We start from the raw sequence: 16,245 nt of genomic DNA, 5'->3' as shown, positions 1-16,245 counted from the left end.
GAGATAAAATCATGACCGTCCAAATAATTCACACGCTCTCATCTCTATAAATAAATGATGAGTCCACCACCCTCTTTCTCAATAATCTCTTTTTTTTATTTGTTGTTGTTTGCGTTAGTTATAGCTCTGGTGGGTGAAGTGATTCTTCTTCTTCTTCTCTTAAGCGCTTGTCTTTTTGAGATTTTATGGGTCGATCAATGATTTTTCTTCGTCTTCTTCGTCTTCTTCTTCTTCTAAATGTTTCCGATTGATTGATTTTTTTTTTGTTTTCTAGGGTTTGGTTTCTAATTTTTTTTTTCCTAGTGGCTTTGATCTATCGGTGATGGCTTTGTGATTGGTTTGTTGGGTTCTCTCTGTTACGTATCCTACGGTAACTCTGCTTCTTCTTCTTCTTCTTCTTCTTCCTCTGGTTGGGTTTTTTTTTTTTACTAACAAGTTTCTTCGTCTTCTGTCTTCTTGGCAGGTGTTTTTTTAATTCTATATGATCCAGTTATGGCCTTTCGACTCTGAAATCTCTCAACTTCAACTTCTAGGGTTTGCTTTCTAAATTTGATTTTTCTTCTTTCTACCTTCTAGGGTTTCCTTTCTTCAATCGAATTCGTTTTTAATTTACTCATCGTTCTATTGTTGTTAATCCAGATAGATTGATTATGTAGGATTCGTTTGATTGAGGAGGAGGCTACTAAGATCTCTCGCTGATGGTTTTGATTGAGGAGGAGGGTACTAATATAAGATCTTCTAGGGTTTGTTTTCATCCCTTGTCACTCTGTTTTCTCTGTTTGTTTTTAACGATTTTGTTTGTTTCTTTGTTTCTCTAATTAGCGATCTCTCTCTCTCTCTCTCTCTCTCTCTCTCTCTAATGCATGTATTCTTTTGGAATTACTCCTGAACAGCAAGCAAGCTTTGTCATAATCTTGTCAAAGGATGGATCACAGCAAGAAGCAATATGGAGTGGGGTAAGTTTGCAGCCACGAGACTTGCTTATATACATCTGGCTATTTCTTATCTCTTGTCTCTAGCTAACTTTTGGTATGCATGTTTTTTTTTGTTACGTCAGCCTCAAGGATTGTCATATTAACTCAGGACTAGCAGAGAAAGGCATCAGTGGAGATGGTGATGATGACTTGCTAAAGCTCATGACCATTTATGGTTTCTGGTACTAAGATCTCTCGGTGATGGTTTGATTGTGGAGTATTCTTTTTGTTTGTCTTCCTAATCCGCCATATTTACTCTCTCCTTTTCGATATAGTGAAACAAATGTTGATATGGCCTTTTTGTTTTCCTCTCAGGAGTTGAAAAACCAACAAGCATCAATGTGGAGGGACGGGTATGTTTGCAATATGAAGGGGTAAGCTTGCACTCACTCATGAAACGTTCTTATCTCTGGTTATCTTTATCACTTGTCTCTAGTTTAACCATGGTATGCATGTTTTTTTCTTGTTGCATCAGCCTCAACGATTTGCTCAATACTACCAGAGAAAGGCATCAGTGGAGATGGTGATGACTTGCTTAGCCGCAAGACCATTGATGGTTTCTGGTATGAAGATGCACCTTTGTTTAATGTCCTGTTTTGCTTAAGTTTTCCCTGCTCACTCTCTCATATGGCGTGTTGGTTTTCTTCTTTTCATCGCAGGGGTTTCTTTCGGATGCTTGCCATGCATGATCTCACTTTGTTGATGGTTGCTGCAGTAGCACAGAAAAAAATAGAGGTTTGTGATTGTTGTCACAGGTAATTTTTCACTTAATATATGATATTTTTAATATTGGGTTGTTCTGATGCTTTCTTCTCCCCTACAGCTGCTGTCAGTGACTACAAACCTCTTCACGTTTAAGAGTAAGACTAAGATTCGTCTCTCGCGTCTTGTGTGTTGTTGGGTTTTCATATGTGAATGCCTTGTTTCTAATGGTCTTCTTTATTTTTTTTTTTCTCTCAGGTTGGTGAGAGATTTTGGAATTACTTCTGAACAGCAAGGATTACAACAAGCAGCAATATGGAGGGGATAAGCTTTGCAGTCATGAGACATGCTTATATATATATCTGGTTATTTCTTATCTCTTGTCTCTAGCTAACTTTTGGTATGCGTGTTTTTTTTTTGTTGCATCAGCCTCAAGGATTGTCAAATTTGCTCTAGACTAGCAGAGAAAGGCATCAGTGGAGATGATGGTGATGATGACTTGCTAAAGCGCAAGACCTTTTGTGGTTTCTGGTACTAAGATCTCTCGGTGATGGTTTGATTGTGGAGTATTCTCTTTGTTTGTCTGCCTAATCTCCCATATTTACTCTCTTTCTCGATATAGTGAAACAACTAATGAAACAACTGTTGATATGGCCTTTTTGTTTTCCTCTCAGGAGTTGAAAAACAAACGACCATCAATATGGAGGGACGGGTAAGTCATTGGCTTAAGGTAAGTTAACTCTGTTCTTCTCTCTTTCTTCTTTTAACATGGATTTGAGATGCTATAATTGATCGTTTTCAAGCTTTGAATTGATGGTTTTAGGGTTTATATCTTCTGTGTGTGTGTGTGTTTTTCAGGTGGAATTGAAGAAAGTGGATCATTGTCTCTTGTTGCTAAAGATGGAATTGTCTATTATGGTAAGGCCATATAATTTGTTTGTCTATTCTTTATACGACTCATAGAAGGTTTCATTAGTTTGTGAAATTGTTGGAACAGTGTTACATGTTCACTTCCTAATTTTCACTTTTGGTTCTGTGGTTTTTTTCCTTCTTCTACTTACATGTTGATGTTTACTTGTCCTTTTTCTTATTTCAGGTTTTGGATGATGCTTTTATGAATCAGTGATGGCTTTGAATGATCATCCTCACTCTTCAGGTGTTTTCATGGGTTCCTTGCTCTCAACACATCTCTTTTATCTGTTTCTTAATTTTCACTTTGGTTATGTGGTTTTTTTTCTTCTGATTGCATGTTAAAGGTTTGTTCAATTTTGACACCCAAAACCTTTCGTACTTGAATGAATATGTTTGTTTGTAACATAACTCTGCTTTGTTTTGTATTTGCAGGTCTTAGTCTGATTTTGGAAACCAATTATTTGTTTTAAGGTGCTGCATACTTCAGATCTTTGATTGAAACTTTATCTTAATATATGTCTTGTGAATAATGTTTTCAAGTATTCTGATGATGATTTCATTTGCAGCTTGCTTATGGAGCGACGTGGTTCCGGGGAAAGGTACATTTGATCATTACAACATGATGACAAAGTATAATGTCTTCTGTCTTATCTTCGAATGAATTTACTTACTTTCAGTATTTTTGTTTGTAACATAACTCTGCTTTGTTTTGTCTTTGCAGGTCTCCATCTCATTTTGGAAACCAATTATTTGTTTTAAAGTGCAAAGCATACTTCAGATCTTTGATTTGAAAATTTATCTTAAGGTATATCTCGTGAATACTTCATTCTACATGTACTGTAAGGTAGTATTCTTTATACAACTCTAGAAGGTTTATTTAGCTGTGAAATTGTTGGAAACAAACTTACATGTTCACTTCTGAATTTTCACTTTCAGGTTAAGATAGGGCTTGGAGACGAGGCAGGAGATCACTACTACTATGTTCTCTCTCGGTTCCAAGTTTGGAGAATGCTAACTGTTACTAAGGTTTGTTCAATTTTGACACCCACAACCTTTTGTACTTGAATGATTCTCACAATGGTTACAAAGATTTTGATCATTTTTTTTTCAGATCCCAAATCATGACGGGCTATAAAGATTTCTCTTAAGCGCTAGAAGCTTCTTATCGACAGCAGTCTTCCTGATATGTATGCCGCAACTCATCTTCTGTCTTTTCATAGATTCAATTATACTTACTTCCAATGTTTGTTTGTAACATAACTCTGCTTTGTTTTGTCTTTGCAGGTCTCCGTCTCATTTTGGAAACAATTTATTTGTTTCAAGGTGCAGCATACTTCAGATCTTTGATTGAAACTTAATCTTAAGATATGTCTTCTGAATAATGTTTTGAGGTATTCTGATGATGATATCATTTTGCAGCTTGCTTATGGAAGATTACGTTAAATTATTACTACATGATGACAAAGTAATACGCTACATATGCTTATGGACCGACGTGGTTATGGGGAAGAGTACATTAAATCATTACAACATGATGACAACGTAATACGCTACGTATGTTTTTGTCTTGTTCGATCATATTTTCTCAATGTTTATATATTATTTTTTTTGGGTTTTAGATTCCATCATCAAAGAGTGCCTCTTGTCATACCTGTTTGCGGAACAGCTTCTGTTGGCAAGTCCACTTAACAGCTTCTGCTCAGAGACTAAACTTGCCATACGTCTTACAGAGTTACAGGTAAGCATTCTTCAGATCTTTTCATTGCATTCTCATTTGTTTGTTATTTTTTGAGAAATTATAGTATGTGCTCATTTGTTTCACAGACGGACATGGTATATGAGCTACTTCGAACAACAATTGAGTACGTTTTCTCCTTTATAATGATGGACATACTATGAAGAAGAGATATCCAAACATGTTGAGTTCCCTTTGGAGTTGGACTTGCTTCCTTACATGAGCACTAGTAACGAAGATTTCCAAGTAAGTGACTAGCTTTTGGTTCCATAAAATCATCTTGAGATTTTCATGTCTTAACATCCTAACTGGTTATTATTTTGTTTCTTCAGGTTTCTACAAAATACCATCTTTCGGCCATTGGTCATTACTCCTCTTGTCTGAGGTCAGCTCATGAGACATGGCATTAGTTTGATGACGCCCAAGGTAATATGATATAACAGTTTTATTTGATTTATGAGTTATATTATTCACAGTACTGAATTCTTGATTTTGTTCCTCAGATGATTGTTTGGCTGAAATTGCTCGTGACAACAAGGTATTAAACACTTGTTTTTGATTCCTGGTTTCATTTCTTGTTCTGCAGTTTTACTTGATTTTATCTTCCTCAACTCTGTTTTCCAGTGAAGTCTGGTGCCAAAGAAGTCTACTTTCTCTTCTGGTACTAAAGCGCCTGCATCTCATAAACTGGTCACTGACCTGATTTTCAAATACCTTTGCAGAATGGGTACGTTAGATTTCATTCTTGTTATTTCACATTCTTTTTCATCTCTGGTCACTGACCTGATTTTCAGACAGTGAGTTGAAGTAACAATACTTGGTATCAAATTTCAGGGAATTGATTACTTAAAGTATGACAACTGCAACTCAGTCTTCTGCCCCCAATTATTAATTCCTTTTGTAAGCGATTAAGATGTGTTGTTATGCCACAACTAAGTCTTCTGTCTTATCATCGATTAAATTTTATTTACTTTCGATGTATGTTCCTAACATAAATCACTTTGTTTTGTCTTTGCAGGTCTCAATCGGATTTTGGCAACCAATTTATTTGTTTAAGGTGCAACATATATTCCTTGTGTTTGATCTTATTATTATGTTCTTTATGTGTATGCCACTACTCGTCTTCTCTCTTATCTTCGAATAAATTTACCAACTTTCGATATGTTTGTTTGTAACATAACTCTGCTATGTTTTGTCTTTGCAGGTCTCAGTCTGATTCTGGAAACAAATTATTTGTTTAAGGTGCAGCATACTTCAGATCTTTGATTAAACTTTATCTTAATATATGTCTTGTAAATAATGTTTTCTGATGATGATTTCAGTTTGCAGCTTGGTTTTGGACCGACGTAGTTATGGGGGAGAGTACATTATTAAATCATTACAACTGTTGTTGCAGTTGTTGCTGTTAAAGTAAAATGTCTTGGTGGGCCAGAAAGTGATGGAAGTGGTACCATTGTTGATGCAGTTTCACGTCCTGGATGAGACTTTTCAGATCCTGTGATTTCTGCAACCCTTAGTATTGTGCAGGGCGTTCATGGCTTCTTCCCTATCTTCAATTGTTTATGATTGAGATAATCCAGATTGTGTGTGGTTTTCAGAACTGCCGCAGACTCGATTTTTAGCACCGTTTATATTTCCTTTTCTTCTGCTGGGCTTCCGGGGTTCGGACAAAAGCTTTCCCACAGAAAACATTTGCCCTCTGTGAATTGGTTGATTTCCTACTCAAAAGTATTCAACGGTATGCTTACATATCCTCAGTTTAAACCTGTCTTGGTTTACTGTTTCGAATTTTTGTATATAAAAAGTTGCTTTTTTTTCTTTTTCTTCAGGCATTGGGATCTTTCTATGAGAAGTTCGGACCAGACATCATCAACATCATGAGGACAAAGGCCAGAGAGGTGTTGCAGAGGGAAGAGGATCTTAATGAAATTGTCCAGGTACGTGTCACTTGTCCTTGTATTGGTATCAATGTCGTATACTAAGTAAGAAGGATAATGTATCATCAGTTTAGACTAGCTCTTATATTGTGCTTGCTGTTTCTGCAAGGCTAAAGAAATTTCTCTTTCACACCGTAAGAAGATTCCTACATCTTGCTCTTCCACTTTTGGTGAACCTTATACGACCAAGAAAAGGTAAATCTCTAACAGCAGAAGATCAACGATGGCGAAGATTTATTCTTACATTACAGAGTATTTTGGTATGTTATGGGGGTGATAGCATTGGGATCAGCTCTAAAGCACATAGTGAAATATATCCAGAATCAAGTCAAATACCACTTTAGCCTAGCCTATAAACAAACTAGTAGAGTGATCTTCAGAATAACATATAGTATCTGTGGAATAGTCCCTGCCATGATGACTAACCGTTGTGTGATTGTAGACGGAGCAAAAGGGGAAGAATCCTCTGCAAAATGAGTAGCTTCAATCATGTCCATTCCCTCACCTTCAGAGATTATAGGAGCTTGCTGCACAGCCTCTGCCAATGCCCATTATAACCCTTTAGATAAAGACATGAGTTAAGGAGAAAATTGACCTGAGGTCATAGCTGTTACAGAATCTAGTGAAGAAATAAATTAGGAGAATGAATTCTAATCTTGTGACTATGAAATAGAGAGAATCCTCAGCTTCCGTAGCATCATCAATGGCATCGCGCGTCCTACAACAACAAAAAAAAGACCGCTATCAAAAAGCTTTGAGAGAAATAATTTGAGAAAAAGGAAAACTAGAATCATGGAAAAAAATTACTACCATTAGATAATTTAGATACAAAATCATAAAACCAATTCTACAGTAAAAGAAAAATCACAAGCTATATATATACCTTGATACAACGAAGGCAACGATGACGAGCTCCGATGGACGACGATTGAGGAGGAAAGAGAATTGCCGAACTGGACTTTGGAAGAAGAAGAAAAGCTCTCGAGAGAAATGAAAATGAAACGAAATTCAAACGACACCGTTTTTAGTAAAATGGAATATGGTGAGTAAGATATAAGCCAAGCCCAGCCCATTAAGCGTTGTGTATATATTGCAGCGCTGTTGTTTGTTTGGTTAAATTTGTCAGACGCGCCTCGGTTACCTCATTAACTCAAAATATTAAAAATTCTTCAATTAGGTGAAACGCGCGTTACGCGCTCTTCATGCGTGTGGGATTGTCTTCATTTATTACCTGTTGTAGGACACGCGCGATAAGTGGGCCAGACCCTTGTAAATATGACGACTCCGTTTTTGTTAAATTCCAATCTATATTGTGGAATAATCAGGCCTGGCCCATTTAGTACTACCTCATGTAAGTGTAACATAAATATAAAAAGTCCAACAAAACACATATTTAATTTAATAGACCGATATTTCATTGACTTGGCCCATATCTTATCCGACCAGAGATTTACGTGGTATTCAATTGATTATGTGATGTTGCCGCTGCTGCTCCTCGTCGCGATGAACCTGAATCCTTCAGCTACAACTAAAGAATCCCCACAGACTTTTTAAACCACTGATTCGATCTTATTTCGTCAAATTTATCCTCAAACCAAAAACAGATAACAAAACAAAACTGTCAAGTTAAAGTTAAAGATGATTGTTCCGATAATAAAATTTACTGTACTTTCAGACCTAAGCCTAAAGTATAATGTTTAACGAAACAATCAATGATTACTAAACAGAGGAATCTCAATCGTCTTCTTTAGGACTTGATACGACATCAACGAGATACTGATTCAACTTCTGTCCAAACGTCTTCACAGAGAATGATTCAACGACATGATTCCTGGCCTCAGCTCCCATTCCCTTCGCCAATTCAGGATCCTCGATGAATATAACCATTGCCAAACTGAAATCTTCTGGAGTCGGTTCACAAAGATAGCCTTAGAATACAAACATTACTTATGATAGTGACTGCTGGGCGACAAATTTGGTTGGAAGCAGTAAATGGCAAATATACTTGCACATCGAAACATAACAAAGTAAAAAATAAAGGGGGACAAATTTGAAATATTTGCTAATTGAGGGGGAACCAAGTTGTAATAGCCATGGAAGACCTGCAATAGTATCGTGTTTTAGAACAAAGAAATATGACAACAATTTCAACATAAAGTGGAAAAGTAAATAGTATTAATAGGAACTGACCTGCAATAGTATCGTGCTCCATGAACTGACCAGTACTCAACTTTTATAATCTAACAACTACACATATCTTTGACACATCGTGACTGAAGGTATGAAGAGGAAATAAATGGCCCATTTATGAATTACCATTACTTAACAGAGCAAAATAAGCTCATCGACCACTGCATTATGCTGTAGAGCCTTATGCACAAGAATGGATTCCTGAAAATACGTGGGAAAAAGAAGATGAGTCAGATGAACTTAACAACCCCACTGAATTACTGAAACCTCTATTATCTAATCACTACGAATGATATTTGTAAATTGGTAAAAAAAAAAACTTGAATGAGAAAACCTTGAACCTGCTGCAAATAGAAAAAACCAAGAGCCTCCTAAGTTCCAATTCGGTGAACAATAACATTCGTTGCAGGACATAAGAGTAAAATACCAATATTATCAAACGGCGCAAACTCAGAAGAAACATAAAAGAAGGACTTACAATAGAAGATCACATACCACAAAAGAGACGAACCATGTGTATGCGTCTTCGTGTGATATGCTATCACAGGTCCCGTTGCAAACAAAAACAGTAAGATCCTGCAAAATGCTGAGATAAGATCAATCAAACAAAAAACTAGAACGTGAAGTTCAACTGAAATTAAACCATACCTAAGCTTGAAGATCCCATCACAATCGTAAAGTTCAACTGAAATTAAACCATCACAATCTCATTCCTTCAAGCTTTTCTGTAAGAGAGAAACAAAATACAAAAAGCATATGATCAATCATAAACAAGGGGATGATGCAAAATCTGAGATAAGGGAAATCGTGAAAAAGCATGATATTAAAACACTAAAACTTGGTGACTTAAAGATTGGGAAATTGAGCGGAAGGAAATGGTACAGGTATTGAGTCAAAGACACCTATATAACTAGAAGAAACAGTTTGATGTTGTTACCTTTTTGGTCCTGATTCTTCTTCATTCTTCAATCCCATAGGCATATCTTCGATCTGCATAAAAATAGAGAACTAGAAGAAGCTTCCTTAATATATTTTTTGAAGTCTGAATAAAACAACTAGCCTTAGTGAAAACAAAATCTGAGATTATACTGGAAAATGATTTTTTTTTCATACCTTAAACTTAGCTACAAGCTTTTTAAGCAAACCTGCAAAACGATTCGTAAACCTGAGATTCTTGTTACACTGTTGATTTTAAAAAAATGAATAGAACACAATATACCTGCTTCTGGACTCCATTTAGCTCAGTAGAATCCTGGGTTTTGCTTTGAATTCTGGTGCCTTATTGTTCAACAAGAAAAAAAAAAGGATCATTGGTTGAGGAATTTAAGATGACTTACAGTGAAGAGGATTTGGGTGCACAATTCAGCATCATCCCTAATAATATCTCCATCATCTAGAGAAGCACAAGCAGAAAAAACAAAACCAAAAAAAAAGAAACCTCACTCTTACTAATGGATGGGGAACTAGTGACACGAACTATTGAGTGATTGCGAGTAATGAGTCTGACTTGCCTGACTTGCTCAAAAACATAAAAACATCAATGAATCTTTGCATCGACGATTGAGCTTCTTCTGTCTACCAAAAGATTTAAGTAGTTCCTCAGAACACCAGGATCACTAGTCATGTAAGATTTGGAACTAGCAGGAAGCAGATCACTGAAAAAGAAAGACAACAATAATGTAAATACACATAAGTATAAAACAATAAGGCAATTTTAGTGTTCAAGGTTTGTTGTTTAAACTTGATACCTGGGCAGAAGCAGCCTCTTTTCATTGGCATTTACAAGCTTCGAGTAACAACATGACAGAAGCTAAGAAAATGGGGATAGATAATGATCAACTGGGCTCAAAGTGCTAGATCTCCAGAGACGCATCATGATAGCTCAACTAAGATACACCGGCTAGATCTTCAGAGATACCTTCTTTAGAATAACACACCGGCTAGATCTTCAGAGATACCTCCTTCAGAGCTACCATAAGCCAGAGGTATGAATTCTAACAATATACCTGCATCAAGAATTTAAAAGACCAAACAGTGAGTGATAAGCACAAAATTTTAACATTAGCTTCAGGACATAAGACTGAGATACCAATAAATTTATCAAACGGTGAGAACCCCCAAGAAACATTAAAAGAAGCACTTACAGTAGAAGATCATATACCACAGAAGAGACGAAACTTGTGTGTGCGTCTTCGTGTGATATGCTATCACAGGTCCCATTGCAAACGAAAACATAAAGATCCTGCAAAATACTGAGACAAGAACAATCAAGCAAAAAATTAGAACGTGATGTTTAAAAAACTGAAAATAAACCATACCTGAGAATCGACATTGACATGCTTGCCAGCAATTCCTCAAGCTTCCACAATCTGTTTTAGTTGTTGAGAGAGCAAAAAATAGATCTCATCATAATCTCATTCCTTCAAGCTTTTCTGAAAGAGAGAAACGAAATAGAAAAAGCAAAGATCAATCATAACCAAGGGGATGATGCAAAATCTAAGGATGTTAAAACACTGGAACCATACCTGAGAATCGATATTGACATGCTTGCCGAACACTCCTCACGATTCCACAATTTGTGTTTGTTGTCTAGAGAGCAAAAAAAAGATCCCATCATATTCTCCGTCCTTCAAGCTTTTCTGTAAGAAAAAGAGAAAAAGAGTGAGAAACAAGATAAAGTCATAACGACATACTCAAAATAGTAGCTACTAAGATCTGTAAACATGGTGCTAAAACATTAACAATTTAACTAGACCTGAGGATTGTCAAGTTAACCTTCTTACCACTTACCAACGCAATTCTTGAAGCTACCATAAGCCAGAGCGGGATGATTTGTAACGATATACCTGCATTAAGAATTTGAAGGACCAAACAGTGAGTGATAAGCAAAAAAATTTAACATTAGCTTCAGGGCATAAGACTAAGATACCAATTAATTTATCAAACGTTGAAAACACCTAAGAAACATTAAAAGAAGAACTAAGAGCTTACAAAAACAGACCCAAATATGAAGAGCTGAAGAGTCGTGAATAAAGAGAGAGAGAGAGAGAGAGTGAGAGAAAAAGCAAAACATGAACAGAGAGCAATCCGTAATCATGTGGGTAAATCAAAACACAACTTAAAGGAAAGTGTATAATGGGAGTTACCTATGTAATGGTAGAGCATAGATGGCAATGAGCTCCAACGATTTGAATTGTGCCTTCACCTCCCTCCCTCGTCCAGGAACTATGATAGCTTCTCGGTTAGAGTTCTTGTTCCCAGTAGCTAGCTACATCTAATACGGATGCACCTGTAACAAGAAAAAAAAAAGATCAGTCATAACCAAGCGATGTTGAATCAAAAACCAAAACATGATGACCTAAAACGTTTTTAAAAATCTAAACCATACCTCTGAGGACTGTCACGTAGCAGTACAGTAACCTTCTTACCACTTACCAGCCAGCAATTAAGTGCGAAGAGGACGAGAATAAATATAAATAAAGGAAAAAAGAGAGTGAGTGTGATATGCACAAGTTTTGAGGAGGCAGTTCTTAATAATAACACAGAAGATACGAAACTAGTGTAGTGAGTTCCAATTTCGGCGAACAAGAACAGTTTAGTTTTACCTGACACCCTTAGTGTAGTGAGTGTGTGTGCGTGGACGATCTCCACAAGTCCCGTTGGAAACACAATCGGAATCCTGCGATAGTTATAAATATAATTAGAAGAACGAACAGAACAGAACAGAACCGTTGATGATGATACCAATTAGGTAAGAGTCCCAACGAAACAGAGAGAGAAGGATGATAACATAACCCGATCGGAGTGATAGTGGAATCGATGAAACCCTAGAAGGCCCTCGTTTGAACCAGAGAGATGAATACCTGAAACACACAAAAAACAAATCAGAAACAAAAACGAACCCTAAAAAGACCCAAGAGAAATCGATGATGAAACCATAAAAAAAACGACCCAATAGAAATCGATGATGAAACCCTAAAAAGAACCCCCGATTGATTGAGAGATTTGAGATGTCTTACTGAGGAAGATGAGAAGTAGAAACGAGCGAAGCGAAGAGCAGAGAGATTTTGTGTTGTTGTTGTTTGCGATTGCGAGAGAGACTTTGGGAGCGTCACTCACTCTCGCTGTATATATAGAAGAAGAACCTGGTGATACACTTTTCCTTTTTTTTTTTTTGTTTTAGGAAAATCATCACCCAAAACAAAATATATGGAAATTCATATGCGGAAATTCACTAACCGCCTTTGTATAGACATGGTAAAGGCCTCTTGGACCTTATTTATGGGCTTTCAACATTAAGTAACCCAACATATACCTTAATCCAGATAAATTATCACTAAAAAAGTTGTCATTTTTTTCACAGGTTTGTGAGATAATATGATTTTACCCAACCCAAGCCTCTACGATCAAACAACACTTGTAAAAAAATCCTTCGATTTCAACAAATTTAAACACATACCATTGAGAGAGAGAAATCCTATTTCATTGTTACGGGCCTATTTTGAGCCCATTTATGTCTTTGCCTCTTGGATGATTAAAGTGTTCTTTTATGATCGGACGGCTCTCGCTAAAAGCCTGTTAAATTACTGTTGGATGAATCATCTCCATGATCCAACGGTTCACACTGACGAATCTTTTGGATTAGCCACAACCGCCGTTTGAGGTTGTAATTACCAGTTTACCACTGATAACGTCCGCTAAATCCCATGTGATTTTGTTGACTTTCCCAGTTCAAATATCTTATTAACCCCCACTTAACCATTATTTTATTATTTTTCTGATATAATCTTTCAAGTAACGTATCTTTCCTATGCAATCTATATATAATAGCAAACCCATCATTTTTAATCCAATGGTTGAGGTTAATCTTTCTATTTATCCTATGGCTGTGGTTTTCTCTTTAAGAGTTCTCTAAATGAAAGGATACGTCTTTCAATTGCAACTTTTCGTTGGCATTCTTTCGTGAACCATTGCGTCTCCCTCTTTTCACCACCTTTTAGTTGTGCTTCTTGGTCGTCATTATATACCTTGTTGAATTTGTTAACTTCTTTTTTTTTTTTTTTTCTATAGATTTACAATGCAAATCCTCCTCTAAAGCCTCTCTAAACAAAAAGAATTTTGAAACTAAGATCTTTGGAGATTCCTTTTCCCGCCACGTCGCAGTCTTTTTCCATTTCCACTGAACCAACGAAGCTTCAATCAATCTTTGGTCCCTTCTTTTAGGATTCAATTTTAGCGTAGATAGTGTTAGTTTTATGGGCATGGGTTTCAACATAAATAATAGAGGATGAGAGGAAAAAAATTGAAAAGTGAAGGGTCGTAACTGATTTACATATTCATCGGTGGATTTGTTTAATCTCATGCATCTTCTTCATCTTTGTTGGGGTTTTTACAGAATTTAAAAACGTCGTATGAAGTTATTTGTTCTAATGATAAAGATAATTATTTAGTATTAGACCCTTCGTTTAGTAACTTTCTAAACTGTAATTTCATGAATTAATATTTTTATTGTTGACTCTCAAATAGAATTGTCGTGTCTCTTTTTTCTACCTTTATAGTTCGTTTAGTAACTCACATAAATACTATTTGTAATTAATTTCCCTATCATCTCATCACTCGGAGAAGAAACGTTGCATATTTTATAATTGAGCATATGAATGCGAAGTTCTAGTGTTTTCCACCTTCTATCAATAAAACTCAGCAACCCTATTTTCATGTTTTCATATGTCTCTTGTTCCTCTTATCAAAATTGGTTTTTTTTGTAGTTGTTATTGATATCCATTTCTAAATCAACAACGTAATTACAATCTAATTATTCGATTTAGTTTGCCATTTGATATCATGGTTTTTGTTGATTTTATTTCAAATTTTTGAATTGTAAAACAAATATGGGAAATACAGTTGAAAGAAGATCGAAATCAACAACGTAACTTAATCCGGTACTTAACATAATTTTCCGTGGGTTAATGATTGAGGTTTCCATTTTGATTAAGAAATGATTGAAATGTGGAAGAAGATCATTCATGGAAATCAGATTAAATTATGTTAAGTACCGGATTAAGTTAAATTGGATATATATATCGCTTAGAACCGTAGGAATTAGGATATAAAATAAATTGAGTATTTATTAAAGAAAGAGTGTTATTTTTGGTGTTGTTTAAAGTACCAAAATGTTTTATAGGAAAAGGAACAAAAAACAAGTAAAAAAGGGATAGAACACCTACACGTTAACACCTACACCAACATGTTTATTAGATTGGTAAGGCTTACATGTTTACAAAATGGTTAATCAGTTTAGTTCATGATACTGGTTATTTATTCCTCTTAATAAATGTTTGCAACATCTTCGTCTAGGTTTTGGTTAGGCTCTGGATTAATTTATACCAGATTATGCTTTTTTTTCAAGTTATACTTTTTCAATGTACATCAAAACAAGTACTTGTGTATACTGAAAATGGTTTCAAATTTATATATAATATCAAACTCTTTTTAAGGGTGAATATAAATATAACGAATGAGATTATTTTTATTATCACATCTAACGATTTAGATTTTGTTAATGATCTAAAAAATTGCAATATTTTGATATAACAGTTGTGTTTCTTCGTTGTACCCCCAGCTTTCTATGTTCGCACATGTTACTTTTCATATCTTTTTGTTTTTACACCTCTTTGTTTATATAAAGTTGCAAAGTTGTGATATAACAATTGTGTTTCTTCGTTGTACCCTCAGCTTTCAATGTTTGCACCTCTTACTTTTCACATCTTTTTGTTTTATACCTATTTGTTTATATAAAGTTACAAAATTTTGATCCAACAATTGTGTTTTTTCGTCATACCTCCAACTTTCAATGTTCGCACCTGTTAGTTTTTTCACACATTTTTTGTTTACACCTCTTTGTTTATATTTATAGACTTTTATGGACCTCTAAACAATTTTCGAGTTATTGATTTTCTGAGTATTATTTCAAACTTATGAATCAATGAAAACAAAATCAAAGAATTATTTCTTGGTATTGATTCATTCTTCGTTAAAATTTGGAATGTTTTATTTATTAACCAGCATCATTCATTTCTTCAAGGTATTTATTATTGGGTTTGTCACTTGGATTATATATAATAAATTTATGGTATCTAACAGATGATTGGTTAAAATATAAACCTATGATTTGAGAACAAAGTTAAAGTGAAATACATCTTCGTTAAAATTTGGAATATTTTATTTCTTGACCCTCATCATTCATCTCTTCACAGTATTTTTTATTGGCTTTGTAGGATTATATATAAATTTTTCATTTATGATATCGAAGAAAGGATGGTTAAAATATAAACCTATGTATAATAAACCTATGATTTTAGAACAAAGTTGAAGTAAAACTCCAACTTTACATATAAAACTATGATTTTAGAACGGTTAGATATATTTGTTCAAAAAAAAAAAAGAACGGCTAAATATCAATCAAAAATTGCTTTATTTTTGTAACCTTCAGACGTATAATATTGTTTAAATAAAAATGTAAGTTGTCTTTACACCTTAAAAAGTTATTGTGTTTTTTATTATTATTCTTTGTTGTATTGTTAAATTGCATGATATCTCTATTGGAGTAACCATTTTATCAAGTCCGGTGAGGTTTTTTTTTTTTTTTTTTTGTTACCAATCAGTCATGATGATAGAGATATGAATATGTCAAACTTTTTTAACAAACATGGTATAATTTTTTTGATTGCCTATAATTATATAAAAATTTAACCTATTTAAATTTCAAGCTTGTAATAAGTTTTTTTTAATGTAAAAT

At 34.9% G+C, this 16,245-nt stretch overlaps 3 long non-coding RNA genes across 88 annotated transcripts; 1 reads left to right on the top strand and 2 right to left on the bottom strand.

Moving 5' to 3' along the window:
• The first annotated feature begins 35 nt into the window (after positions 1-35).
• On the top strand, positions 36-6,957 carry LOC104734240 (uncharacterized). Of its 50 annotated transcripts, none has more exons than XR_015578638.1 (34): positions 36-129; positions 275-370; positions 464-534; positions 657-743; positions 894-956; positions 1,058-1,156; positions 1,290-1,348; positions 1,450-1,537; positions 1,634-1,709; positions 1,798-1,834; positions 1,935-2,012; positions 2,106-2,207; positions 2,351-2,406; positions 2,535-2,594; positions 2,773-2,832; positions 3,021-3,059; positions 3,155-3,187; positions 3,310-3,393; positions 3,525-3,614; positions 3,700-3,775; positions 3,873-3,911; positions 4,008-4,130; positions 4,208-4,326; positions 4,413-4,569; positions 4,656-4,749; positions 4,827-4,861; positions 4,948-5,050; positions 5,158-5,223; positions 5,342-5,380; positions 5,528-5,565; positions 5,653-6,061; positions 6,153-6,260; positions 6,370-6,455; positions 6,703-6,957. It is a non-coding gene; the product is annotated as an uncharacterized LOC104734240 (long non-coding RNA). The 50 variants fall into 50 exon arrangements; XR_015578605.1 differs by having other exon boundaries at positions 3,155-3,218; positions 5,646-6,061; XR_015578622.1 differs by having other exon boundaries at positions 3,155-3,218; positions 3,310-3,432; positions 5,646-6,061.
• LOC147929081 (uncharacterized) lies at positions 6,459-7,280 on the bottom strand. Its single transcript, XR_015578688.1, has 2 exons — positions 7,144-7,280; positions 6,459-6,978 (listed from the first exon to the last, which is right to left on the bottom strand). It is a non-coding gene; the product is annotated as an uncharacterized LOC147929081 (long non-coding RNA).
• Positions 7,281-7,807: 527 nt separating this feature from the next.
• LOC104734238 (uncharacterized) lies at positions 7,808-12,649 on the bottom strand. Of its 37 annotated transcripts, none has more exons than XR_015578661.1 (20): positions 12,470-12,649; positions 12,246-12,313; positions 12,056-12,129; positions 11,839-11,880; positions 11,597-11,739; positions 11,241-11,296; positions 10,976-11,089; positions 10,769-10,882; positions 10,595-10,702; positions 10,199-10,456; positions 9,962-10,105; positions 9,788-9,843; positions 9,670-9,702; positions 9,564-9,595; positions 9,388-9,458; positions 9,099-9,175; positions 8,946-9,026; positions 8,792-8,821; positions 8,451-8,651; positions 7,808-8,362 (listed from the first exon to the last, which is right to left on the bottom strand). It is a non-coding gene; the product is annotated as an uncharacterized LOC104734238 (long non-coding RNA). The 37 variants fall into 37 exon arrangements; XR_015578664.1 differs by having other exon boundaries at positions 10,595-10,692; XR_002034891.2 differs by lacking the exon at positions 9,788-9,843 and having other exon boundaries at positions 9,388-9,440; positions 9,670-9,728; positions 9,894-10,105.
• Between the last annotated feature and the right edge of the window lie 3,596 nt (positions 12,650-16,245).

Source organism: Camelina sativa, chromosome 13 (assembly GCF_030686135.1).
Source record: "Camelina sativa cultivar CO46 ecotype springtype chromosome 13, ASM3068613v1".
Lineage (NCBI taxonomy): Eukaryota > Viridiplantae > Streptophyta > Magnoliopsida > Brassicales > Brassicaceae > Camelina > Camelina sativa.
This window is presented reverse-complemented; position numbering and strand designations above follow the sequence as displayed.